At 42.6% G+C, this 12,947-nt stretch overlaps 1 long non-coding RNA gene across 2 annotated transcripts in view; it reads left to right on the plus strand.

Moving 5' to 3' along the window:
• Positions 1 to 12,947, plus strand: part of LOC107314648 — an 82,017-nt gene that overhangs the window by 54,008 nt on the left and 15,062 nt on the right. For both annotated transcript variants that reach the window (XR_001555547.1, XR_004307432.1), the window contains exons 2-3: positions 6,464 to 6,597; positions 12,622 to 12,713. This is a non-coding gene — a long non-coding RNA (uncharacterized LOC107314648). The remainder of the gene's footprint in view (positions 1 to 6,463; positions 6,598 to 12,621; positions 12,714 to 12,947) is intronic.

The following is a 12,947-nucleotide window of genomic DNA, read 5'->3' on the forward strand; positions in this document are numbered from 1 at the left end:
CAAGTAGAAACAAAAGGACCTTGTCTCCTTCAAATGGCATCCTCCCAGGAAATGCACTATGATCTCATTTCAGTGATTCAACGCAAGAAAACTTCAGTTACACCATCTCTTCTTTCTGTGTCTGCTGAGTTTTCTTTCTGGATGGTAGTACTAGGTTTGGATGTGGGCTGTGCGGTTTGTTTGTTTGTCTCCCTAGGACCACATCAGGGAAGGTAGTCTGGCCTGAGGAGAACATGTGGTTTATTAAATTATTAGAGGTTAATGCGCATTAAGAAATGAGTGTCATGGACTCTCTGGAACAATAGGCACAAACTGGCACACAGGAAATTTCACCTGAACGCAAAGGAAAACTTCTTTATTGTGAAGGTGACAGAGAACTGGAATAGGCTGCTTAGAGAAGTTGTGGTGTCTCCTCTGGAGATGCTCAAAATCTACCTGGACACTCCTGTGCAACCTGCTCTAGGGAGCCTGCTTTAGCAGGAGTGTGGACTAGATGATCTCCTGAAGTCCTCTCTAGCCCTAACAGTTCTGTGATATGGCAGATGTTACACTTTTGAACTGCATCTGTCTTTAGTTTGGGTAAAAACCTCTCCCATGTCTTGACCCATTCTCGGTTCAGGACCCCTTTCCAGAAATGCTGCAGCCCAACCAATTATTTTATTGTGCAGATGTATCTTTTCTTCTCTCCCTTGATCACCCCTTATCTCACAATAGCCTTCATGTTTTGTTTGATGCATCTTTTAGAAACAGAGTTGATAAATACTGCAACAATAATAAAAAAAAAAAGTGAGCAAGTAGTCAATGAAATGTCTGTTCTCATGTCCCTCCTCTCTCTTTACAAAAAGAATGCATCTCATTTGTTCAAATCTAAGCAACTTTTAATGGCCTTACTGATACTGCTGTTTACTTCTGGAGAGCTAGGAAAGATTGCCTGTTAGCTCACATAATAAGATGTTAGTAATATGTGGTTAGGCACAACTTCAGAATGTCTGAATTTGTATTTTACTCCTTTGTGTGTGTGTGTGCGTGGATTAAGACCGTGTGGAGCAGTAAGATCTGGGTTTAAGAAGTGAGAGTCTGAATGAGTTGTCTGGCTCTAGAGCAGATTTTCTCAGTGCCCTTGGGTGAATTGGTTGCTTTGTCTCCAGCTCCCTCTCTGCCAGACTGATGTAATATTACATGCCTAGTATAGGTGTCGGGAAAATAAATTAATGGATGTCTGTGAGGCATGCAGATCATTGGTGCAAGGATGTGTATTTCTGAGAGACACCAGCAGCAAGCTTGTTGGGAAATGAGGTTGTCTTAGCAGGGTGGAAAGAAAACCATCCAGGAACTGGACAGGAGTCTGGTAACAGGAAGCAGCAGAGAGCCTGGAAGAAGTGAACTGTGGTTGACATAACAAAAGATGTTCGTGAGCTGTTAGAGAAATTACAAAGACATCTGAAGATCAGATGTTCCCTTTAACTTTGGAGACTTGCAGTTCTCAAACAGTCCCACCACAGCTGAGTTGGAGAAGCCTCGGGAAGACCTCCTGAAAGTTGCTAGGGCACAGAGAAAAATATATACACAAATATCCCCATTAAATAAGCCATGAAAAATGCACACAGATCGTTCAATGAAAAGCTGCATTATACTCGTTCCTGCATGAATTATGGTGCATATACAATAATTGCAATGAATTCTGCAGGGAAATGCATGAGAATCGAAGTGCCTATTCAGACTGGAAGCCATGAAAGAGTAACCTCTAATAACAAGTGGATCCTAGCACTTATTGAAATAAGTAAAATAAGAAAAGGAGCAGAGGGAGTGAATTGCATGAAGAGGGGAAAATCTTGAACTCATGCTGGCCCAAAAGAAGTGTCAGAAAGAAAGAACTCCTTTAAGTAAAAACACTCCCAAATTAGACCTTTGTCTGACCAATTCAATAAGAAAGGAACAGGGAATGGGGAAAGTCATTCAAACGTATTCATTAAGTTGCCAGAGAAATGCTTATTAAAGAAACCCTCATCTTTATTCCTTCCTTTTGGAAGGAGGGAAAAGGAGAAGAAAGGGAAAGACTTTTTAATTTAACATTAATTCTTTAAAGGCATTCTTCCTATTATTATCCCTTCTATTTTGACTCGCTGCATTTGAAAAAAATTTGTTGTCTTTTAAATGGATTTATTCCTTTTAACAGCGTTTGACATCTTTTGTCAGAAGTTCCTTCATTTTTCCAGTTTACTTTTTTAACATGTATTTGTTTAAGTGGCTTCCACTGTATTAATTGATGTGTTTGTGGCTGTTCAGAGCAAATGCATTCTCCTCACAGGGATTTTAACAGGCATTTGTTTAAGTGGGTTTTGCTTTTCTGTGTCTATTTCTGCTTGTTTTTCTGGTGGAGAAGGAGACATTACTAACATGCAGCTGACATAATGAGTCCCATTAACTCCCAATTCAGCTTGCTTTTTTGACCACCTCTCCTTTAATGACTGTACTTTTCTTGACTGCAAAGTTTGGGGAATAGGAAAACTGTTCGCTCTGCTGGATTTTAATACATGTTTACATCCCTCTTTGCAGAACAGCACCACCTCTCAATTAATGTTAGTCCTCGCCTTAAAGAAACACTTAGTGATAAATAAATGTGAGTTGTGCATTGGAAAAGCGTGGTGTGAACTTGAATTTTTACAAAGGCTGTGGAGCACTTAGAGACTGAGCAGCATTTGTGTTCTAATATTTTAAAGCTTTTCCATTGATCTCCTGTTAACTGAGAAGCAAGAATTAACCTCAATGACAGTGCTAGTAGCTCTGCAGTCTATTTTGGCCTGTTCTTTAAGTAAAAAGAGCAACCTAGATGAGAATTTTGTGCTTCACTGGATATTGAAAGATGAGGCAATAAACTGCTAAACTTGAGTAATCACACACTCCCAGAGGAATGCCTCAAATGGGGTTGGTCAAAAACCTTGAAATTCTAGCCTTCTGCACACTGCCTGGGCTTTAACATTTGATGAGAGTCATTATAGTGGGGGACTGAATACAAGTGTCTTCTGATTACAGACCTTCCATTAAAAGTTCCCACCAGCGTGCCTTTCCATAGAGAAGCGTCAATGGGATTAAAATCTCAATTCACCCCAGTCAATTCTCCAGTAACACGATTTCATTAGAGGCAGGCAGGGAGGAAAATGGACTAGAAAGCACTGAAACAGCTGGTGTATAAATTATAAAGTGTACTTTCTACTAAGTGAACACACCTTCCGCTCAGCCACATTACTAATTAATGTGTAGGGTAGCCGATTTTATGTAAATTGTATTCTTCCCCTCTCCTGTGCTTTGGTTAACAACAGGTTCTTCTAAATCTTGGAAAAAGAAAGATTATGCAAAGCTATCATCATAAGAAAATAGCGTATTAACATACTGCCTGTGAACTGTATCCAATCAGTTCCTTTTCACTGGCGTGTGTACAAAACAATCAAAATCAAATTTATATTGCACTCCTTTAATATATTCTGGCATTAATATAATCAACGAACAAGTGTTAAAAAGTCTTACAGGCCTACTCTGCTTTAAAATGAAACGTTTCTTCTCAGGGTTAGCAGCTATTTTCAGCGACTTTATAAGGACACCAAAAGGGAAAGTTGTGGCTGTAGGAATGTGGGTCCCCATGCAGTCTGTCTCCTTCTAGCAGCAGCCTGATGGGTTTATTTTGTGCGTGCTGTCTGGACTCCTGGGCTCTGTCAGCTGTGCTCCATGTCACTTGCAGCACACTGATGTGTGCAATGATCAGGTGTTGCTTAATAACTGCTTGTAAGGGTTCCAGGAGCAGGTCCTGGCAAGCTCTCACGTGAGGTCAGATGGGAAGAATTGAGGTGTTTTGGCACTGCTTTTGGTGGAGCAGGCTCAGAGATCCCAGCAGCCAGCCAGCAGGGGCATCCTGCAGAGCCCCAGTGCCTTGCAGCCCTGCAGCCTACCCTTGCTTCTGCAATGGGAATCCTCCGGCGTGTGTGAAATCCAGACATTCTGTGCAGGTGTGAGGGCAGAAGTCTTGTGAATGTCCCCTCCTTGGGCATTGCTCTTGTGTGGAATTAATTTTTGAGGTGCCCTTCCAGACGTGGGAAGCATGCCACTGAAGTCAGTAAGCTGCTGGGTATGGGCCACAGACTAGGGTCCATCATATCCTTTCAGCAGCATATGGATCCTTTACAGTAGGAGTGGGGAAACCGTGACAGGGACGGTTTGTCCACTAAAACTAAGTTGAGATCATAAGCTCACTTCAGTTTGGACCGGAGGACAGCAATAAGTCTTGGATGAAATATCAGTGCTTTTCCATTAAGTGACCCCATGTCATCCTTATTTACGACTTCCTAACAATGGACTTAGCCAGCTGGCCTACGTGATTGGCATAATTCCACTTTGAAACTGTGAATCTGAATTCTTGAAAGTACAAATCGCTGTGTGTTTAAATGGCCACACTGTCAGGAGAAAAACTGTAGCATACCTTCAGGTTATGGTGCATGTGAAGAGAAGCAAGCCACCTGGAAAAGCATGGGTTGAGAGTTTGGTACCAGAATTCATTACCAAAAATGGCTTTTTAGACTTGTACTGTTATTTTTTGCTGCTCAGACCTTGGCAGCAAAGCTGTGAAGTGAAGCTGGGGAAAATGCAGAGGAAAAGAAGAAAGTTAGGGTTTATTGCTAACTGCCTTCTTCAGCCCCTTGTGCCCTACCAGCTGATTCTCAGTACCACTGAGTCAGAGTGATGGCTCGCCTTACCCCTCAGCTGGGGCAGCACTGCTGCAGCTTCCTCCTGTCTGATGGCACTGACAGTGTATGTTGCACCTGCACAGCAGCCCTGGGCCATGAGAATGAGGAGCGATCATCTGCAGTAGTTCATTGGGAGAGAGGATGTACAAATTCTCCCTTAGGTGGCAATGGTAAAAGCCTATTAACTGCAGTCTCTTCAGTGTCAGTGAGAACTACTTGTAGCAGAGGAGGTCGCTATGCAGAGCCACAAATTACTGTTGTTATCTTCCATGATGGCTCTGCACTTGAGGCAAGTGTTCTCTATCTCTCTCCCTTCCACTCTGCATCACTGTCAGGCCCTCCCCAGCTGGCTGATGGGCAGCCTGGTGCCACTCACTGCCATTCGGTCAGCACCTGATAGTGCTGTCCCAGTCCCTGTGCTCCCACTGCCCAGAAAAGGAAGGAGTTCAGATGCTGGTACCCAGTTTTACCTTCATATTTATGTTATCAGAACAAAGGATCTCTTGGGCTTTCAGAAACACTCTGTTGGTGAACCCAATAGGGTCGTTAGGAGTTTAGAAAAGGACAGACTGAGGTGTGTCCCGTGCTTGCTGGACTGCTGGTGAAAGTTCTACGGATCTCAGTAGTGAATGAAAAATAATGTCAGAGCCTCTGAAGAGGATCCTTCCTTCCAGTGGCTTAACATGGCTTAACCTATAGTGTCTCTAGCATGTGAGAGCAGCTCTCAGGCCTAACAAGTGATGCAGAGAAGATAGCCAATCATAGCTAAAGCAAACTGAAGAGATTGAGGTTGTCTAGCTTTAGGGGATGTTTAGTTTCTTGCACAAATTGCCTGTAATAGATTATAATGTCTGTATGTGTTCTGTAATTATTTTTGTTTCGATGTAACTGAGAAATTGAGTATTTTATTTCTGCTGTTATCAGGTCATTCCTAAAAATAAAACGCATCTCAGAGAATAACAAAGTTATTATTATTCAGAGGTTACATGTTTGGGTAATTATACAAACACTGTCTCCCTGTCAGTCAATAAAACCTTTCTCAGAATACCTGGGAGTCTGGAATTAATTAGAATTGTCATTTCCTGCTTTGAATGCCCCTTTGTAAGGGTGCTACCTCAGCCCCTCCCTGTCCAAACCCATGTACAAAGTGCCTCACCGCTGTCTACCAAGGTCACCCTGCTACACAGCTGTCCAACTGAGAGTGGGAGTCTGCAATGAGTAGTATTGCTTCTCTAATTATGAGTACAAGCTTATGATATATGCATATGCATCTAAATGTAGGACCAGGCTCTGAGCAATCTGATCGAGCTGCAGATGTCCCTGTTCATTGCAGGGGAGTTGGACTAGATGACTTCTAAGGGTCCCTTCCAACTCAAACAATTCTCTGATTCTGTGTGTACAGTTCTACAGACTTTATATGCTGTTATAACAAAATTCAACTAAGTGACTTGCATGTCACTGCAAAAACATGAAGTCAACAGTAAGCAGCATCATTTCACCAAAGTAAATGCAGCTTCAGTGGCTTAACTTCAGAGGGATCAGAGGCCCTCTTCTTATTTCCATCACGACTGGAAGTTTGGGAGCACAGTTTATGTGAATGCAGCTGGAGAAAAAAAATCCCTGGCGAAAAGAAAGGAAAAAAGTAATGATGCTAGATTTAAACAAGACTGAATTTTTTTTTTTCCTCCTAAGTACTTCTAATAGGAACAAATGGTTTATCTTTTCAGATCTGTATACTTCTGTAGAAATATACCCCTGGGAAAAGGCTGCAAAGATCCTGGCCACCATGTTTACCTTCAACACCAAAAACTTGCTTCAGAAGGAGAAGACACAGAGTGTTATGCTGGTTCCCAAAATGAAGGTGAGTGCTGTCCTGCATATACACTGATGAAAGCAAAGCTAAATGAAACCTAAAGTTCGTTGTAGAAGTGAGCCAGTGTCACATCAGCCAGAGCCTTTCCAGTGTTCTTAGGGGTGGAGATTTTTTCCCCTCTTGTCTATTCTTGCTTCTTGTGAAACAGGCTTGTATGAAAATGAAAGGGATGGTGTTAAAATCCTTTGTCTTTGTGGCCCCCCTGGTTACACCCTATGTTTCTGGTGCTCAAAAGGGCAAGTGTGTCCCACTGGGAGGAATATTCAGCTCCCTACAAATGGCTTTGAACCAGCTGCACAGCACATGACCACCCCACTGAGCAGTGGATCTGGGTACTCTTGCTGGGACAAGTTCATCCATGGCTGTATGGGGAGCTGCTTAATTGAGCCTCATTACTCCAATTTCCTACTGACACTGTGCACCCTGTGATGCACCACTTAGGAGTGTGTCAGGGGCAGGGGGTTGAGCAGCTGCCTTTTCTTACGTGAAAGCAGGAGAAGATAAGCTGTAAGCATGCCCTAACCCCACACTGTTGCCCCTGCAGTTGGTGCCACTTAGGAGTAGGAGCAAGATGCTCATTTGTCACCCTTAGATGGGAGGGTGCACCTGCATCTGCCACTCCACTCTTCTCCTCTAGAGGACATTTTGCCCTAGAGAATGGTGTCCTGATGCCCTCCTGACAAGCTGGCACTGGCAAACCATCCTCAGGTATTACCTTCACCACTCTGCAGATCCCTGGAAATCCCTATGTTTGTCTCCTTTTAAAGAAAAGTGCATGCTTAGGAAGCATCTTGGCTAAACTTTCCCAAAGAGGACTATTTCCTCAATTTGAAAGATAACACAAGCCATCCATTTTTTCCTTATTCAAGCTGTGCAGCCTGCTTCTGCAAGGTCAGTCAAGCATCCCTCCAAAGCCTCTAGATTCAGTTCTGTTTCTTCAAGCACGCATGCTCTAGCTCACAGGTTAGATATGCCTTCCTTGTGCATCCCTGGTCTGTGGAAATCCCAAAGCTCTGCTGAGGGTTTTGTTTTCATTGGTAAGCTCATTTCCTTACAGGCATTTTTCTAGTATGTATTTTCCTCAGCTGTTGCTGTTAAAGGAGGTCTGTCTTGGACTTTTATTCCCATAAGGAAATTTGCAGTATCTATCACTTGATGTTGATGTTTCCTGAGTACCCTAAGAACTGTTAGAGGAATTAATCACTTTTTGATTTCTACGGGGCAGTGGACAACGTGTGAGAGAGAACTTAGCCGGTGATATCCATTATTATCACCCTTCTGAAACTCACCACTGCTGAGTGAAAATGAGCTTTGTGAAGATAATCAATCACTGGTCACCACATGTGTTCCCTCAGTATAACATTAAGGATAAAACTCACCACTTTGAACGGCATCAACACAAAGTCTGGTGTAACACCAATTCTCACTCACTCACTTCTGCTGGGGAGATGAAAGAAGTATCTGTTTACCCATGAGGTCTAAAAGGATACTGCAAGCACAAGTAAGGACTTGCTGGACAATCATCTGGCTGACCAGGCAAGGATCTTCTGTGCTGCAGGGTGGCACGGGGCTATGATAGCTTTGCATGCTGAGTTAGAAGTCAGATAAAGCATATCATCCAGTATCACAGCAACACAAATGACAAAAAGAAGCACCATAGTATTATAAGGAGTTTGCTCCTTTGCTGCCACCTTTATTCAGGTAGTGTGAAGTCAATTCATAGAGTAATGAATAATTTCAGAACGCTCGTTATACAAAAAATTATGGATTTTTTCCAGGGAGTAACACTATATAACTTTCCCCACAGAGTGCACACTTTAGAGTTAGTGAGGATGAATTCAAATAAATGGTGTTTATTGGCTCAGACTCGCTCATCGTCCTGCAGCCCAGGGTTGGAAGCTATGAAAGACCGTGCTCATGAGCAGAGGTTGCCTGTTAGGCAGCACTGGAGAGCAGAGCTAAGCCAGACAAGGCATTTCAGTCTGAGCCTGTCTTCTCTGCTTATGTGAATGCAAAGGTGTCCAGGTGATTTTCATGGCATGGGCTTCACAAGCATGCAGTTGCTGCACCCTGTCACTGGAAACTAAGAAGCAGTGGCAAGTCATCACAGAGAGAATTAGCTCATGTACTTTGACAGGTGAAGCTAAATAAGATGAAATAATTTGACAGGAAGTGAAGCTAAAATGCAACAAAGGAATATACTTAAAGGAGTATCAGGTTACCAGAGGGGGGAAAAAAAAGAGAGAGAGAATGAGAAATGTATATACAAATAAATAACTAAAGACAGACAGATATTTCTATAGCTCTGTTTCAATCTCAGTAGTTGGAGTAGCTCAGACTTCTTTGTCTCTTGGCATTTTTGGGAAGGGCAGCACTACTATCACAGTAAGTGCTTCCACTTCTTAACACAAAGTAAGGGGACTCTTTGTGACTGCTCCTCCCTAAGGGAAGAAAGAGAAATGCTATATGGGGCACAAAAGCAACAGAGGATTTCTAAGCATATGGTCTCTTCCAGTGCCAGCACAGACAGCTTTCTGCTATGAGGAAATCGGAGAGTATTGCAGCTAGCATTGCCAAGTGGCTAGAGGCTTTCTTGCTACCATGTTGCTGGAAAAAACACAGATAAGCAAAGGTGAAAGTTTATCCAAAATAACAGCAATTAAGTGCCCAATCTTTGCATTAGATGAAAAGAAAAAAATAGAGAAAAAGGAAAAGATTATTTACACAAGCAGTGTGAAAAGCAACAACAGCACTTGCTCATGAAAGAGACTGATAACAAGAATATAAAAAACAGTGTGCATGTACAGCTGTACCCAGTCACTGCAGTGAATAGCTGGCCTGCCACTGGGGCCTGCTGTTGAGGTCCCTGGGAATGGTGTTCAGATGCGTGGCAGTACCCAGTGCCAGCCTGCAGCCAGGCAGCCTGCCATTCAGTGGTACATGTCCATTGGCTGCATGCAGCAAGCAGGGGCCATCTGCCAGAGCAGCATGCCCCTCCTGGACCTGGGCAGCGGCACTGACACTGTGGGGGCTCTGCTGGCCCATGGGCTGGGGCACAGACACTATGGGGACATAGGCAAAATCCAGTAGGAGTCATCCTTTGCTGTAAGTGTACAGTGGTTTTAGTCACTTAGAAACGTTTCTTGCTCTCTGAGTTGCCAAGATCTCTTCCAGCTCTGAACAGAGTGTGAAACAATCTTAAACTGAGACGAGAGAGGTTTAGGTTAGATATTAGGAGGAAGTTTTTCACATAGAGGGTAGTGTCACACTGGAACAGGTTGCCCAAGGAGGCTGAGGATGCCCCATCCCTGGAGGTATTCAAGGCCAGGCTGGATGTGGCTCTGGGCAGCCTTGGTCTGGTGGTTGACAACCCTGCACACAGCAGGGTGGTTGAACCTAGATGATCATTGCTGTCCTTTTCAACTCAGGCCATTCTCTGATTCTATGAAGTAAGAAGATCCACTTTAGTTTGAAGAGAGTCTAAAATATGAGCTCAAAGAAATGCAGACTGCCTTGGTAGATCTCATTTCAGTCTTTTGATTGCACAAGTCTGCGGCCAAGAAACTCCTCACATGCCCCAGAAGACAATGATAGGACTTTTTACTTGGAATTTGCCATGACGTGCCTAAAACTGAATGTTGTGGGAGGTGAGGAGAGTCTGGTGCCAGGTGCCATGCCACATTATGTGTTCTTCCAATGAGGAAAAGGATGAAAATGCATGATGATCAATCATCTCCATTCTGAGTCAGGTGTGGGATCCTACTTAGCTGGCCTCAAACTTTAGGCCAGCAACCTGTTCCAACTTTGTTCTTACAATCCACACAGCCCAAGTCTTCTTTTCCTCATGCAGTTCCACCCCATCCATGAGCATATCAGTAAGCAAGAAAAGCAAAAAGCATAGGTATTTCAGATTACCCTCAGTTCTACTCCATTATTTATGCACCATTTTGCACTGTGTCCATCATATCCATTTGAAAAGAAAATTAATTGTTAATTTTGAAACTATTCTTGTAAGTAATCCTCTTTTTTTTCTTTTCTTTTTTTTTTTTTTTTTTTTTTTTTTTTTTTTTTTTTAAGAATTGTAAGTCTTGCCAAGAAATGAAAAGCAAGAAAATAAAGATGTGTTGGGTCTACATTTTCAGATATTCTAAGCAAGCTTTTGCTGTGTGGGAGCCATAGAAACACACGGGCTTTTCTTCCTCACCAGCAGAGCTATTCAGCCGGAAGCTGGGCTGATTTCAAACCAGTTTTTGCCAAAGACTGCTGGTACCTCCAACTGAGATCTGCTGGAGGGTGCAGACTTAATTATAAAGTATCTTCCCTGTGGCTGCAAAACACTAATCCTGATGCACAGGAGTCCAATGCCTTTGTTTGCTTATGGAAACTGTTTTTGAATTTTTCAGAGTTAATGTAACTCTGGTCTAAGACATACAGGGGCCTTGGAGAAGCCTTGGCATGTATTTTGTTCTCTGAAGATGCATTCTTGGGATACTTCTTGATTTTGATGTAACTGCCTACAAGCCTACCATCCAGTGCAACAGTTTCAGTTCAGCACTGTGTGCTAAACACAAGCTGTCCTTAAAACAGGTGCCCAAATTGTATCAGGAAGGAAACAGGTTCACTTCCAATGGCAGAACACTGCGTGGCAGCAGTCACCCAGCACGTCCCTTCCAGCAGTAGTGTCAGCAGGGACACATGTCTGTACCTATTGCTCTGCTGGGGGCATTTTCACCTTAGATCAGCAACATTGGGGAAAGTTGGACTGGCCTTTTGGTGAGGAGGGAAGGCAGGCTGCACTGTGTTAGCAGGGATCAAACTGTTCATTCCTCCACCGTGAAACAGCACCTGGCTCTCCTTCAGTTTGCAGCCATTATCTGCAGGCATTCCAGTCTTGTTTGAATTGTAAGGTCTGGTGCCCTGTAAGTGTGTTTCAACTTTTGGAAAAGACTTAAGACTAAATTAGGTGCTACTCTGAAAGGACTTCATTTCTTTTCCAGAATTCTCTGTGACTTCTGTAACATCCCTACCTTTACTGCTCAGACAAAAATAGCTTTATAAAGTTGAGGAACTTCTTGAGGCTTGAATGTAACTGAGCTAAGGACAAAAAGAACATTTTTCTAGAAGTATCTCAGGATTTTTTCCTTGTTCTTTTACCATAAGTGTTGAATAACTCCTGGTAACAATAGATTTTGTTTAGTGAGCTGTAGATGTACCACGAGTCTGATTGAAATCTGAAAGTCCTGGTTTTATCTTTGATTTATAATACCTTGCTAGGATAGAATTATCATAAATGAAAGAAAATCTGGCTTGCTCTTAAGAGTTCTTCAGGTCAAGCTGCAGGTAAGGGGCCCTGGAATCAAAAATCATTTGGAAATTCTGAATGAAAACAGAGTATGTATTATTATTATTAAAAATAATAATTCCAGCTTTCCCACAAAATTAGGTACTGCAGCTATTATCGAGGAGAAAGGACTTGGGTATGTAAGTAGCAGAATACAACAGACTCAATGTCTTGCAAAACTATCCCAGTGTGATGGTAAAAACTTCAGTGTTGTCTACCAGAACTGCTTTCCCCCATTCCATTTACGCTGTAGTTCAAACTTAATAAGGATATGAGAAACTTGAAGCCGGGATAGGAAATCCCCTTCTGGGGAAACCTAAGGCCTCTTTTGTATTTACATTAAAACCTTTTTACAGTACTCTGCAATATAGAGAGTTAAGTTAATATAAAGAGTTTAGGCTTGTCTAGTACAACCAAGAGGTTGATAGCTCTTTCTCTCCACTCATTTACATTTAGGGACGACTGTGGTTTTAATGAAGCAGAATATTCCAAATACTAATGGATCTTAAATTGCTTAGTCTTACCAAGAGGTACTCCAAAGAGCGCATTTGCCTCAAGTGATATAAAGTGATGAGTTAATTCATGTACTTGTGTCAATTGCTTCAAGATACTGAGAATTAGCTGCATTAGTGATATGCTCCTTTTTTTTTCCTCTTCCTTTATATATGTAGAGGAAGGTGCATAGGAATGGAGACTGATTTAACCTCTGCTGCACAGAGGAGAGGAGGGATCTGGTGGATGTCTGACAAATGTCACTGACAAGGTTAGTAAGATCTTCCTCTTTGCATTCCTTGCTATTCCTTGTGGGATTTTTGAGGTACTTAAGACTTCTAAACAGAGTAGTCCTTGGCAGCAAAATTTCTGACCGCAGTGAGAAAACAAGCAAAGTCTGCCTTCAGGACAGTCACATCGAGTGGGACTTGAAAATTCCTCATAGTAACCTGCTCGTAACTAAAGCAGTGCTCAAGTGACTCCAAGGGCCTCTTCTGGCTTAGAC

Source organism: Coturnix japonica, chromosome 5 (genome assembly GCF_001577835.2).
Source record: "Coturnix japonica isolate 7356 chromosome 5, Coturnix japonica 2.1, whole genome shotgun sequence".
In the NCBI taxonomy this organism is placed as follows: domain Eukaryota; kingdom Metazoa; phylum Chordata; class Aves; order Galliformes; family Phasianidae; genus Coturnix; species Coturnix japonica.